The sequence below is a fragment of the Pinus tabuliformis genome, chromosome X, assembly GCF_031772625.1.
Source record: "Pinus tabuliformis cultivar Carrire ecotype Pingquan chromosome X, CPIR1, whole genome shotgun sequence".
Classification (NCBI taxonomy): Eukaryota; Viridiplantae; Streptophyta; class Pinopsida; order Pinales; family Pinaceae; genus Pinus; species Pinus tabuliformis.
Genome location: NC_142308.1, coordinates 1053583853 through 1053597475, shown reverse-complemented (window position 1 = coordinate 1053597475; position 13623 = coordinate 1053583853).

The window sequence follows — 13623 nt, the reverse complement described above, 5'->3', positions numbered from 1 at the left end:
GTTCTACACTTACTATATTGATATGCATGGTTTGGTTTTGGTTTTTTTCTTTTAATATCAAATGTACTGGTACAGGATGGTCAACGTGGTTATTGCCTTCGTCACTACTCAACTTTATATATGCCTGACTATCTATAGAACTCTCTTCCTTTTACTAATCCTATCGGCCTCTCTTTGTACCTTTTGGGACAATTGCTAGTTATATTAATATTATAATATTAATATTAACACTATAATGAGGTTGGAATTAGTAGGGAAGAAAAAATGGAGCAAAGCGTTAAGGTTTCTACTCTTTGCAGGTCTGACCAAATTGCCATCACTGAATAGGAGCTTGCTTCTAGCACTAAAGGAGAATCGAGGCTTGGGGGTTTTGGTTTATTCTCCCTCCATGGCTCTAGACGTGAATGGTTTGGGGCTTTGACTATGACAAACTGGTCTTCCATCCACTATTTTGCAACCTTGGAACAAGATGAAAAGAATGATCTTGGTCTTGTGGACACTCCCCACGTCTATACTCACGTTGAGGGAAAATATTAGAAAAAATGTTAACAAGCGATCCAAATCTTTCTTCGTTGGCGCCTATGAGTATAAGGAGAGACCGTGGTGGGATGGATTGTTAGGAGTTATGTCCAAATAGTTTCTTCCCACTTTTTCATTTTCTTATGGATGCACAGCTAAGTCGGGTTTGTGACCCATGACAGAGTAGATATTTACACCCATGGGAAATTTGATATCTCAAGTAGAACACGTAGATGAGAAGGTGTTCTTCTCCTATTCCTACATGGTTTTATGGATAATACATTGGTGTTTAATGGTAAACCCATGCTTTTACCTTTTTTCAGGGTTTCTTTCTCTTCCTGTTACTAGATCTAGAACTATCTCCTTATCATACCCTCTTGGAGAAGGGGATAAAGTATTAGGTTGGAGGAGACTTAGGGTTAAATGAGGTATCAATCCCCTTCTTATAGACCTTTGATTGAAATATATATTGACTTGGATTAGGAGGTAACATCCTAGCTCAAAGGCGGCCCAACATCCATCATGCACAAAGAAAAATAGAACCTTCTAGATTTTCATCAAAATCCTATTAGGTAGATCCATATTGATTTGGGTCACGGATGAAGACTCAATGGAGAGCCTCAAAAACAATATTCAATACTGTGAGGGACTCCCAAAATCATAACAAAGGCTCATCTCTAAAGGGAAACTGCTACACGATAAGAGGATTCTCAAAGAATACAAGAAAAGCAGAGACTCCACTCTCTTCTTGATCTCGAGACCATGTGGTGGAGCAAGATCTACCCTATCACTCTCCTACAAAGAAGTTGCTAGAAGAGGAACAGGACATACCAAAGCCACATAATCTACAGGGACTATGCTCGGGGCCTACATAATGGATAATATGGATAAATATCCACAAATAGAGATCAATAACTCACAAGTTAAAAACATCTTCTCATATTTTCATAAAGAAGTTGTAATCTACAGATTCAATGACTTTTGGCCTAAATATGAAGCCCTTTACTAGTGGGTCTACACAAATTGAACCAAAGAGTTTGACATCTATGTACGCTCGAAAGGTTTTTTCATAGTATACCCCTATACAAAAGAAGATTACTAGAAAATTAAGGAGGAAGGACCATGGTTCTGTGGAAGAGATGGGTTTCTTACTACCCCCTAGTTTCCATAATTTGACTCACCAATCACGGAAGTAACAAAAATGTATGTCTAGGTTCGCATGCCAAACCTACCACTTCCCTTTTGGCATCACAAAATGCTAGAACACATTGGAAACGCATTGGGAAAATTTATAAAAATAGACAACTCAAGAATAACATAAGGGCTTTTCACATACACCCACATTTTTGTCGAGATTGACCTCAGGAAAGGGCTACCAGATCACATACAACTGAAGAATGACCATTCCAAGTGGACTCAAAGCCTTAATTATGAAAATAAGACTTTTATATGCCATATGTTAGTGTACTCACAAGCAAGCTTAGTCTTTTATATTATTTGGTAAATTTGTAAAATATTGCCTATGATTTCATAGGGATCAAGTCTTAGTGTTAATTTGAGTGGAAAAAAATCAAGTTGTCAATAGTTTAAAAAGGGTTTAGGTTTAATAAGTTTAGGGTAATGTGTAATCCAAAGTCATGAGTGAAAGATAGTAGAGGGTCATTATTCTCTCATCATTGAGACAAAATAGTGGTGTCATTTCAGTCAGTTTTGTTGTCAAATCAAGCATGTGTTATGACATCACCCTTCAATACAACGAGTATGAGATCTTCCTTTGCTGCGCTTTCATGATTTGAACTTCAAATTGCAATGATTGTTCTTGAAGGCGGGTTTTAGTCATCTTGGGAGTTCAAAAACTTGTTTTGGCATCCAAGAAATTGGTGATTTACTCCTTGTTCTACTGAAAGCATTTTGGACATCAGTTGGAACTTGTTGCACTAATTCTATAGGGGAGTTGTTGTGCTTAGGGACAATCACTATGCTTCTACAAGTCAAGAGGTTATCGCCACTTCCAGGTTTCAAATCCTCATTTTCTTGAATGATTCATCTTATATGTTGTTCAATTTACCCTTACATGTCGAGGAAAACACCCAGATGACCTTGCAAACCTCAGATTCTTAGCTCATTGTGTTTTCCTTGTTGTGCCTAGAGAATTCGTTGTGCTTTCACACAGTCGTTGTGTTTTGTGTTTTACAAGTGTCAAAAAATAAAATTTCACTTGCCACCTATATCCTGGAGCCTAAAAATTCAATATAAGTGATATGGAGTCTCAGAAACTTGTTGTTGCTTCCCTAGAATATCAAGAAACCTATTCCCCTTATGTGTTGCGCTTTCTCACTGCACCTGTGTATTTAAAATTATGTTGTAGATAAAATAACAAATTGTTGCATTTGGGTCTGAGAGTTGAGTTTTGTTGTCTGAATTTGTTAATATAAGGATTTTCATTCAAATTTTTCCATAAGCCCTCATCTAAAACCCTAATTCCATAGCTGCTACACTATTGCTTTGCTTAATTGTTAAGCACTGTAATTGCATTGAGAAACCCTAGAATTCATCTTTTTTTGTGAATCATGAAAATAGTGGACAGAAGGAAGCACAAAGGGGGAGACATAGTCAGGTTTGAGCCTCAAGACCTTGCCTTGATAAACTCAGATCCAAGAATTAGGGTTTCTTTTGAAGAGACTAGTTGCATCAAATTTTGTGAGAAGATACAGGGTTACAACGTTCAACTGACCAAAGAGTTTTCTTTGAACTTCACGAGGGTAGATGTTAAGGTTGGAGAATTAATTTTTCTAGTGTCAGAGGCTACCATTTCAGCTGCTACAAAAATCCCTCTACAAGGAGAACAATGGTTCAAGGGCATGCCTTTAGACATAGTCAGCTACAAGGATTTCTTAAAACCAAAGTACAAAAACAAATAATATGGAGCTATTGTGCCAAGGGAATATCTGCTTGAACCCTACAACAAACTTCTTAAGGTCATCCAAAGATATTTCACTTGTGAAGGCATATTTGGGAGAGTTTATCAGTATCATTTCAAGTTGTTGATGCATTTCATAGGAAAAATCCCTTTGAGTATGCCTTTCTACTTGTTCAGAAGCCTTGGTAAGATGGCAGATAAGGTTCAAGGTAAGCAAAGTCAAGTAGAGCCCAGTCTCTTTCATTTCTCTTTGACTAAATTGTTAGTGGTGGAGGAGCTGAAAAAGAAAAATCAGTCATGGCAAGCATTCTTGGATTCATCCAAGTTGACAGTTGAGTTTCCAACTAGCCCTTGGAGTTAAAAGGATACACCTTCATCTGTGGCAAAGGATGTTCAATCAACAGTGGAGAGCTTAGTAAAAATGCCACCAACTTCAGTTGATCCATCAGACAAGAAAAAGGGTAAAAAAAATTCATTTTTCTCCCGAGGTGGTGGAGGCTCCTAAGAAACCACTCACAAGAGTTGTTGCAAAGATATTTCCCATGGAGAAAACACCTAAACATCCAACTGAAGTTATATATACCATACCAGAGGATATTTTTTCAGATGACAAGGATAAGGAAATTATAGAACTATAAGAATAGTTGAAAAGGGCCCATTTAGTCATTTCTTAGCTACAACATGATAATAAGGAGTTGAAGAAGAACATTTTGGAGAAGACACCTAAGATTGATGAGACAAATCCATCTTCCACTAAGTCTAAAGGCAAAGAAAAGGCAGCAATAGAGAACATTCAAAAGCTAGAGACCTCATCAACAAGAATTCTTGTAACTAGGTCCTCAACCAAGAAGTGTAGTTACAGAAAGAAGATTTAGTGCAAGAAGAGAATAATGTTGAATCGGATGAACGGAAACAAACTTTCCATAGGCTGAGGAAGCAGTTGAAGAAATCTCAAAATGAAATTACTAGGCTTAGGGAACAAGATGAAAGGGCTAAACAGAAGATACATGACCACTTGAACATATGTGAGCCAACATTGTTTGAGGCCAAGTATATGCTGAAGAGAAATCTTCCCTTACATAGACATCTCAAGAATATTTGCAGGAAAAATATCACTTTGAAGAAGGAATTGAGGGCTACAAAGCAACAATTGCAGGAGGCATTATAGGAAAACCAAAAAGAATAGAGGAAATATGGACTTATTGGTTGAGGAAAGAAAGGTTTAAGTTTGAACAAGTACTCAAGATCAATTTTGAATTTTCCCTTTTTGTTTGAAGTTCATCATCCTACATCAATCATATCCCCTGCATTTTTGGAAGTTTTGGGTAAAGGAAGCAAGTGACATAGTAATCCAGCACAGTCGTTGCGCTACTGTCAAAACATTAATTTTAGTAGAAAATCAATGTTTTTGTGCTTTTTATTATGAATGGAGCCTTAAGGAGGTTGTTAAGACTGTCAGCATCATCAACAAGCTATTTTCTTCAATTAGAGACCCCAGTACCTGGTCAAACCTATGCAGGTGTGCTCAGGCGCTGTGCTTTTGTTGTAGGTGATGTTTTTTAAGGATGGAGGGTTTGCATTATGAAAAGAGGTTATTCAAAGGGTGTTTGATGATTTATTTGTTTTTTCTTACTTGTTGGGCACATCAAGAAGTACATGGCATGATTGAAAGCTTGCAAACCATCAACTCCTTGTGCTTTCTGTTGTGTTTCTTGTGAAGAAGGGAGTCACGCAGTGAATGCAATGTGCTTCCACATAGTCAACACTTTGACCATGAAATTCGTATCTAAAATTTATGTAATTGAATTTTATGGTCATGGTAAATGTCCTGAGGTGTTTGGGAGGTTCGAAACTCATTTTTATGCATGTATTCAATGTAATTTGTTTAAGAAATTCTTAGTCAAAACAGTTTCCTAGTTTCTAAAGAGTAGTTCTATATTCATTGTTGAAGGCAGAAACTGAATCTTTTTTGAGGGAATTTGGTTCCTAAATGAAGGAACTAATTGTTTTTTATCTATATATGATGTATTTTTTATTAAGAAAAGGGTTGGTCAGGGTTAGAGAAAGAAGACATTGTGCATTGTATATCTTCATTAAAGTTTCAGTGAATGATGAAGGCTTAAGTTGACTTTTATAGGGATTCCTGTGTCAATTTCTTATGGTGATGTTTTCTCCTATGTATGTGAATTTTATCTCTTGTTATAATCATTCTTGATTTGTTATGTCTTCATTTTTACATGAGCCACAATTTATTTCAGAATTCACTGTTAAGTGCTCTGTTATAGCTTACTGAACATTTTATGTTTTTCGTCCATTGTGACATCTAAAATTAATCCTCAGTTAGATGCTTTAGATTTTATAAATTCTACTACTCTTCTCACCATATCTACAATGAAATTTGACAAAGACACCATAAGGAATTCCTACCCTTCCCCTATCTAAGGATTCCTCATTTTCCCATCATATCACTAAAAATAATTAGCTCCATATGACTCCATTCCCAATGGATTTTCCCTCTTCCATGCCATCAAATTTTTAAACATATTCCTCTCTGATATAAATACCTAACCTAAGACCCAAGATTGAAGATTCATATAGAGAGAGCCCTCTCTGAAGTTGGAAGGGCTAGATTCCAGTTTTTAAGTGGTTTTTGGTTACCTTTGGGTTCGTCTCCTTAGCCTGGAGGAATTATGAAGTGCTAACACCATATATGTAACCAAACATGAAATTTACATGACAATTTCCAACTGGCTAAGAGAACAAGAAATAAGACGAAAATGTAGCGAGTTAAGTCAAAGAATTGGTAACCCCACGAGCTGCATATTTTAGATAATGATGAAGAGGAGGAACAAAGGATTCACCTAACAAAGAAAATGAGGAAATTATTGCAATAGTCACACATGTTGATCACCCTCCACAAACCATATATCTCAATCAGAACACTGAGATGATAGTCACACAAAATCCTACAGTCATCGAAGCAATAAAAACCAAGAGATTTCATGTTTTAGAAGCTCAAAATAAAAAAATAAAAATATCCCACCCTTATGCATACTCGGTGGATATCGCTTTGGCTATAGTCCAACATGCCTTAAGGATTTGGAAGGAGTTAAACTAGTAATTGCACCAGAGTTGCAAAGGAAACGCCATACAGAGATAACATATGGAGAAAGAGCATGGATGAAGACATATGTGATATGTTACAATTTGAATGAGAGAAAAAACATGGTTTTAAAAGTAAAATGAACTCATCTTTCACTATCCTATTGATTTGAGTTCAATATGTCAATTGAGGGAATGCATAGCAGTTTCAACATTGTAGTTACATCCATTCAATGTGTTTTTGCTTCACCTAAAACCGTCTTTTTTATACCTTATACATCCTCTCCCATGAATACTCCTAATGATTTCCTATCATTGCTTTTTCCTTACTGAATTTTCATACAAATGTACCAATTCAAAGAACCAGGATGTTGGAGTGATATCATCAACTACCAATTTTTTTTTGTTTACAATTCCCATTAAGAGGCTTTTGAGAATAACCAACAAACCAAAGTGACAACAACTTGTTTTGGCTTTGGATATTTCCTTCACCATCTTCAAGATTTCCAACCGACTTAACCTGAAACTTTAACAATCAACATAGAGAGTGGTATTCTATTTTCTCCTCCAATGTACATTGCCATAGTTTCCTTACACTTTTTTGGTCTACAGACCCCTTTAAGAGGCTTTTAAGAAAAAACACTGAGCTAAAGTGATTGCCACATGTTTTGGCTTAAAGGATTTCCTTGACAATCTTCAAGGTTTGCAGTTGTATTAACCTCAAACTTTAACAATCAACTTAGAAAGTGATATTTCATTTGCTCCTCCCGTGTACATTCTAATTGTCAACTTGCAGTTTTTGTTTAAGGGGCCATAATGAATCTAAATATTTGTTCCTCCCGTGTACTTTTTGATTGTCAACCTATAGTTTTTGTTGAAGGAGCCATAATGAATCTAACTTTGACATTTTTTGTGCTAACAATTATTGCTTTATGACAAATTTATGTGCTTGCAATTGTCAATTATGATATATTTATGATCAATTGTAGTGTTGGATCACAACTTGTACCTATTGTATATCCTTTTTCTAGATGTAAATGTGTAAATGTGTGTGTCGTTGAACGTTATCAACAAATCCTTTAACATTACTCTTTTAATATTTTAATCTCCATTTATCTTCATTTTAATTCTTGTGCATTGAATTGCTTACCCATATTTTATTTAACCATTGTTTGATTTACCTTAGTTTAATAATATCACATAGATAATAGGTGCAGTTACTAAGAACATCACTTTGGGAAGACCCTACCTGCAAGGAGAATATGAAGGCTAATTAGTTGTATAGGCATTTGGCAACAAGTGGTTAAACAATATCACACTGACCACCTATTAGTAGAAGATTGAACCAGGCATAGCAATATACCTACTACATATGCTTTGATAATCTAAAGAGCTTTAGTTCTGGCTTATACCCTTGTAGGGAACTGACTAGCCTGGAAATTTGGAAATGGATGGTTTGTGAATGTAGGTATTGATCTTTTATTGAATCACTCTATGCCAAAACGAGTGAGGAGATCAACAGAACTTGACCTTACTAGCTAATATGATCATTAGCCAAAATGTGATTAAAAATATATAAAAACTTTTCTCCATTTATACCTCTTCATAATACATTTTCTTAATTAAAATTTTGTATATATTTTCTAGATTTAATTTTTTAAAATCATTAAAAACAATTTCAATTGCTCCATATCTTTATTTATATATATTATTGAGAAGATATTAAATAAACTATTGGTTTCCTGGAATTGGATATTATATACTTTAGATTTTAACACTAATAACCTTCTCCAAAAATACTTCGTTAGATGATATTAATTAATAATATAACAATTATATTTATATAATGAACCAATTTTAATATAATTATTCTCATTTTCTTAATAAAATTATAAATCAACAAATTGCATTGTAACACTAAGTTATAACACTTTTAATTAAAACTATTTTTTTTATATTTTTTTTTACAATAGTTGAGAAATCTAACTTAAAATATATATAAAAACTTTTCTCCATTTATACCTCCATATAATACATTTTCTTAATTAAAATTTTGTATATATTGTTTAAATTTAATTTTAAAAATTTACATTTTCTTAATTAAAATTTTGTATATATTGTTTAAATTTAATTTTAAAAATTCATTAAAAACAATTTCAAATACTCCATGTCTCTACATACATTTTATTGAGAAGATATTAAATAAACTATTGGTTCCCATTTAAGAATTGGATATCATATTTCATTAGATTTTAATACTAATAACCTTCTCCAAAAACACTTCGTTAGACAATATTAATTAATAATATAACAATTATATTTAGATAATGAACCAATTTTAATCGAATTGTTCTCATTTTCTTATTTAACTTATAAATAAACAAATTGCATTGTAACACTAAGTTATAACACTTTTAATTAAAACAATTTTTTATTTTTTATTTTTTTATAATGGCTCACATTTTTTTTATTTGGAAAAAACATGTTTTTCTTTATTTATAAATCAACTCCATGTTGAGCACAGATGGAATCACACATTTTCCTTATACTAAGTTGAACCATCACTTATTGAGCAGATTTCCAACAGAGAAAGTCATGAGTGAATCTCATAGATATCTTAATGGCTATATTTCTATAAATTTTTGTGCACCATGGTGCAAATGTTTTCATCCTCTACATTGAGACGAGGTGTTTGTCTTACATATAAATTCTTTGATAGTAATTTATGAGCTTGATATAGATTCTCAATAACCTCTGTCACTACTTTAGTGGTTTGTTGAACAGTTTCTTGATGATATTTTTGAGCTTTTTGGGTTCTATGTTTTCAAGATTTGCAAAGATAATGATTGTTTAAAATGTTTTGTAAAAGTCTAGTTAATACTATTAGGTATAAGTAATATATCAGCCCAATTTTAGGTAGTTATGATAGTATTTATATTTTATTGGAATAGTAAAAAAGAACCAAACTTTGTGAGAGCTAGCAAGATCTTCCACACAGATGTATGAATCCTTAACCAAGGGACAAAACAAGTGTGTTGTGTATAGAACCAAACGATAAAACCGGGTCTTACATATCCACTGAACTATATTTTTGGTTAGTGGTTTTGCAATTATACATAAAATCCCTCATTTGGAGAGTCTCATAACAATACATGGAGAAAATGTGCATCAAATGCCATCTTTCCAACCACTGAGTACATTACCACAAAGGTATATTATACATGTCTTCATCAAAGGTATGACAATGTTCATTACTGATATGCTTCTAACCCAAAAACATTGAACCCCAAAGAAGCCATTTATCTAAACATTTCTGGGACTATTCTCAAACCTTGTATATAGGGGTATCCTCCTTTTGCAATGAACTTACCATTTAAGTTTTTAAATGCATTCATGTTTTCTCACACACCTAGATTAACTTAAGTGTCTAATTTCCTACAAAGGAGTGGGATACTTGTTTGAAAAATAGAGAAAACAAGTGTATCAATCTATGACACCTCACGTTACATGAACAATTAACTTATTCTATTGTTTTTATTTTTACTTTTATTGTTATTGTACTGTTTTGTTTTTATCATTATATGTTTGATGGAAATACCAAAGAAATGTGGCTGAGTTGGCCAAACAATTTATGAATAATACATAATAAGAATTAAAGTATTTTCAAGAACAGAAAACAGTTGTTAAACCTCCTAAGGCAGTTAAGGTGGTTACTCACCTTTTTCCTCAAAATAAGAATTCGAGGAAGGCTTAGGGGGTTGGAGAATTGAAGAGAGGAAAGTAATGGATTTGTTTAAAAAGCAGAATGCTGCCACCAGAAACTCCTTGAGCTGGGTGAGATAAACCAGTGGGAGATTTGGAGAGAATCTATGAGGGTATGTAACTTGAGGCTGGACTATTGGTCTTGACACTTCAAGATACCCAGATTGAATACAGAGTTATAAATACTGTCTGAAGGGAAAGAGCTCGGGGGAGGGTCTGGATGTCATTGCCAGACTTGAGGCTAGGTGGTGAGATCTTCCAAGAGACTGAGGCTTGTTCAACCTACGGAAACAGATAAGTATGATTTAGTTTATAAAGTTTATTTAATTCCAGTGTACAGATATGTGGTTAAAGAATAGCTAAGTTGTTATTGTGTAAGTGCCTGAATGTAAGTCTGTATATGCTAATATAATTCAGGTTATTAAGTAATGAGGCTTCAGTCTGCAGGCATGTAGAAAAACATAAAATAAATTGTACATTGCATACTACACATAAATCATAGTTTAAATGCTACAGGAATTGTGAACAGAATGTAAAGAATAAAAAAACCTTGCATTATTGAAAAGTATAAATATTCCAAAAAGGGAAAACTATAAATATTCAGGTTCTGAAATAATTACAAAATGTATCAGTTTCGAAGTCGACCATGTCTAACTGGGTGCGAACGAGGTGATAGGATTAACCACACAAGCATGGAATTATTCTATGGTTGTCCTGTAGCCTTTGCTACAAATTACAACTGAACATCCAGTAAAAACCTAAGTTACAACATGTAGAAAATATAACAAAGCATCAAGTAAATTTAGTTTATTACACATAGAGCACACATAAGAAACCCACCACATCTGATATATATATATATATATATATATATATATATATATATATATATATATATATATATATATATATATATATATATCGACCAGTGTTTTACAACCCGGCCGAGTCAACTCGGAAACGGCCGTTTCGAACCGAGCCAAAGCAAATTTTAATGACCCGGCCAGCAACCCGGCTCGGTTGACCGAGTCATAGTTGACTCGGTCAACCCGGCCGGGTCCGTATTGACTCGGCCGAGTCAAAGAACCCACGGTTGCTCTAGGTGCCATTTGTATTATTTAGGTTTCAAATAGGTGTTCAAGAACAGTTAATAAAATAGCTGGGTATATGTACATCTATGCTCTTGCAGCCCAGGATTAGACATAGTAACTACAATCAGCCACTCAATGACTGTGATGCATTCTTGTGGCACGTATAGCTAAAGTTAATTCATGATTATGATCACCATTCTTTCAGCAGTGTAGACACAACATGTAGGATTTCACACAAGTGTAGACTTATTTAATAAAGATCTAGGCTATGAACTGTAGCATTCCTTTTACCACACAGGAATCTATTAATGCAAGCATCTTAAACTTGAATAGTGTCCATAAGCACCCTTAATGCTGAGATTAATTAGACTCGAGAGTCCATGGCACATGCATATAGAGTACTGCAATTTTCACATGATCAGATGCATATCATGAGGTCAACACATGTAATCATTTACATTTTCATCAACAATCAAAGCATTATCATAACATGAGCAATTCCAATCCCTTAAGAAAGCATACTTCACACAGTTAATTAGCATATAAACCATTCCAGAAATATAAACATGACATCCATTGCTCATATCAATTGTGGTAAACACTTATCTCAAAATATAAGCTGGGAAACTAAGTCGGGGGCTTGAAGTCTCTGCCCACCCATTGGGTACCATTTTGATATAATGGATTAGTTCATGAGCCTACTTTGATCATATGTTGTCTTCCATCTATATTATAATGCTGTGTGTTTGGAAACATGAATGAAAATCTTTAAAATTATGTTTAAAATATTTAAAATTATGTTTTTTTTATAAAAAAAAATAAATATTTAATGTATTTTTTACAACGACCGAGTCATTGAAATCGAGCCGGCCGAGTCATTACCAAGTCCGAGTCCGAGTCGGAGTCGATCCTCGGCCGAGTCCGAATCCGAGTCCAAGTTGTAAAACATTGATATAGACTGATTGAAACAATAACCAATCTTGAAAGAATATATATTTATAATTCCTTCGCTGTGTAATAAAAAAATTAACAATAACCCGCAAGGAATTCCAAATATTCATTTTTACATGAACATGCATCAATAATTAGCACAGAGTTGCAATGTTCCTGAAGTCTGAAAGAAAAGGAAATAAAACCTAGTTTAGAACCCTATCACCTTGCCTGTATGAAGTATAGGGTAGAGATAGCATGGTCGTTTTCATTTTTACATCCCTACATTCCCTGTCACTAGAAAACTGGGAAAAGGTCATGGCCTTTGTGGCTGGAATCACTGTAATAAAGGAATTTCCCGAAACTAACTAGAGACTTGAGACCAAGTGAGAAGACTGACCTAAAACAAGGGCACAAAACCTGTATGTTTATTTCTGCCATGGAATTCATAGGTATACAAGATATAACAGTGAGGATTCGTCATGTACCTATAGGAAGAGATTGTCGAGGGTTAAATTGGTTCAAGGAAAATACCCATTAACAAGTATTTAAGCAGAAATTGTGGGAAAACATAACTGTAAATCGAAGCTTTGGTAGCAAGAAAAACTACGAGAAACTCTGTCAGCAAAATTGACAAGGGTAAGTAGTTGTGAGCTTCATTCAAGATAACTAAACCAACCAGGATGTGGTAAAACCCTTACCTGTGTAAGAACCTCCTTCAAATAATAGTTTAGATTGCATTGTAGACGCATATTGTGCAGAAAGAGGAGTATAGTCCTTGCCACAGCAGGGATGTCTCCTTAAGGTATGAAAACGAACAGTGGGACAACTAAACCCTTGTTCGACCTGTAAGAATGGAGATGAAGCTTTCGTGAAGGCTAGAAGTCATAAAGCGAAGGGTAGTTTATCCATTTGAAACCCTCAGTGAAAAAAACCCTCACCATGTAGAGCCTCTCCATAGCAAAGTTGTTGCTCGAATGTCGTGGGTTGCCCGATGGGGGAGGTAGGTGGTTACCTCATTCTCCCTTGTCGTGGCTTGTCCGTTGGATCGGAATCTGGCACATTGACGGAAGAGTGAGCCTCCCATTGTAAAGGAAGGGTCTATAAGGCATACATCAATGTTAGGTATAGGAGTTGAGTGATAACAGAGTCCCTCTAGTTGCTCATAAACTTATTAAATGACCTCAGGGCAGTGAAACATTGAAAAAACAGTTAAACCTATCACTTAACCTTAGTCTTTCGTATCATGTCAGTGGTAGGGATTTATGTGAACATTCATTTTCCCTTCAATCTTTATGT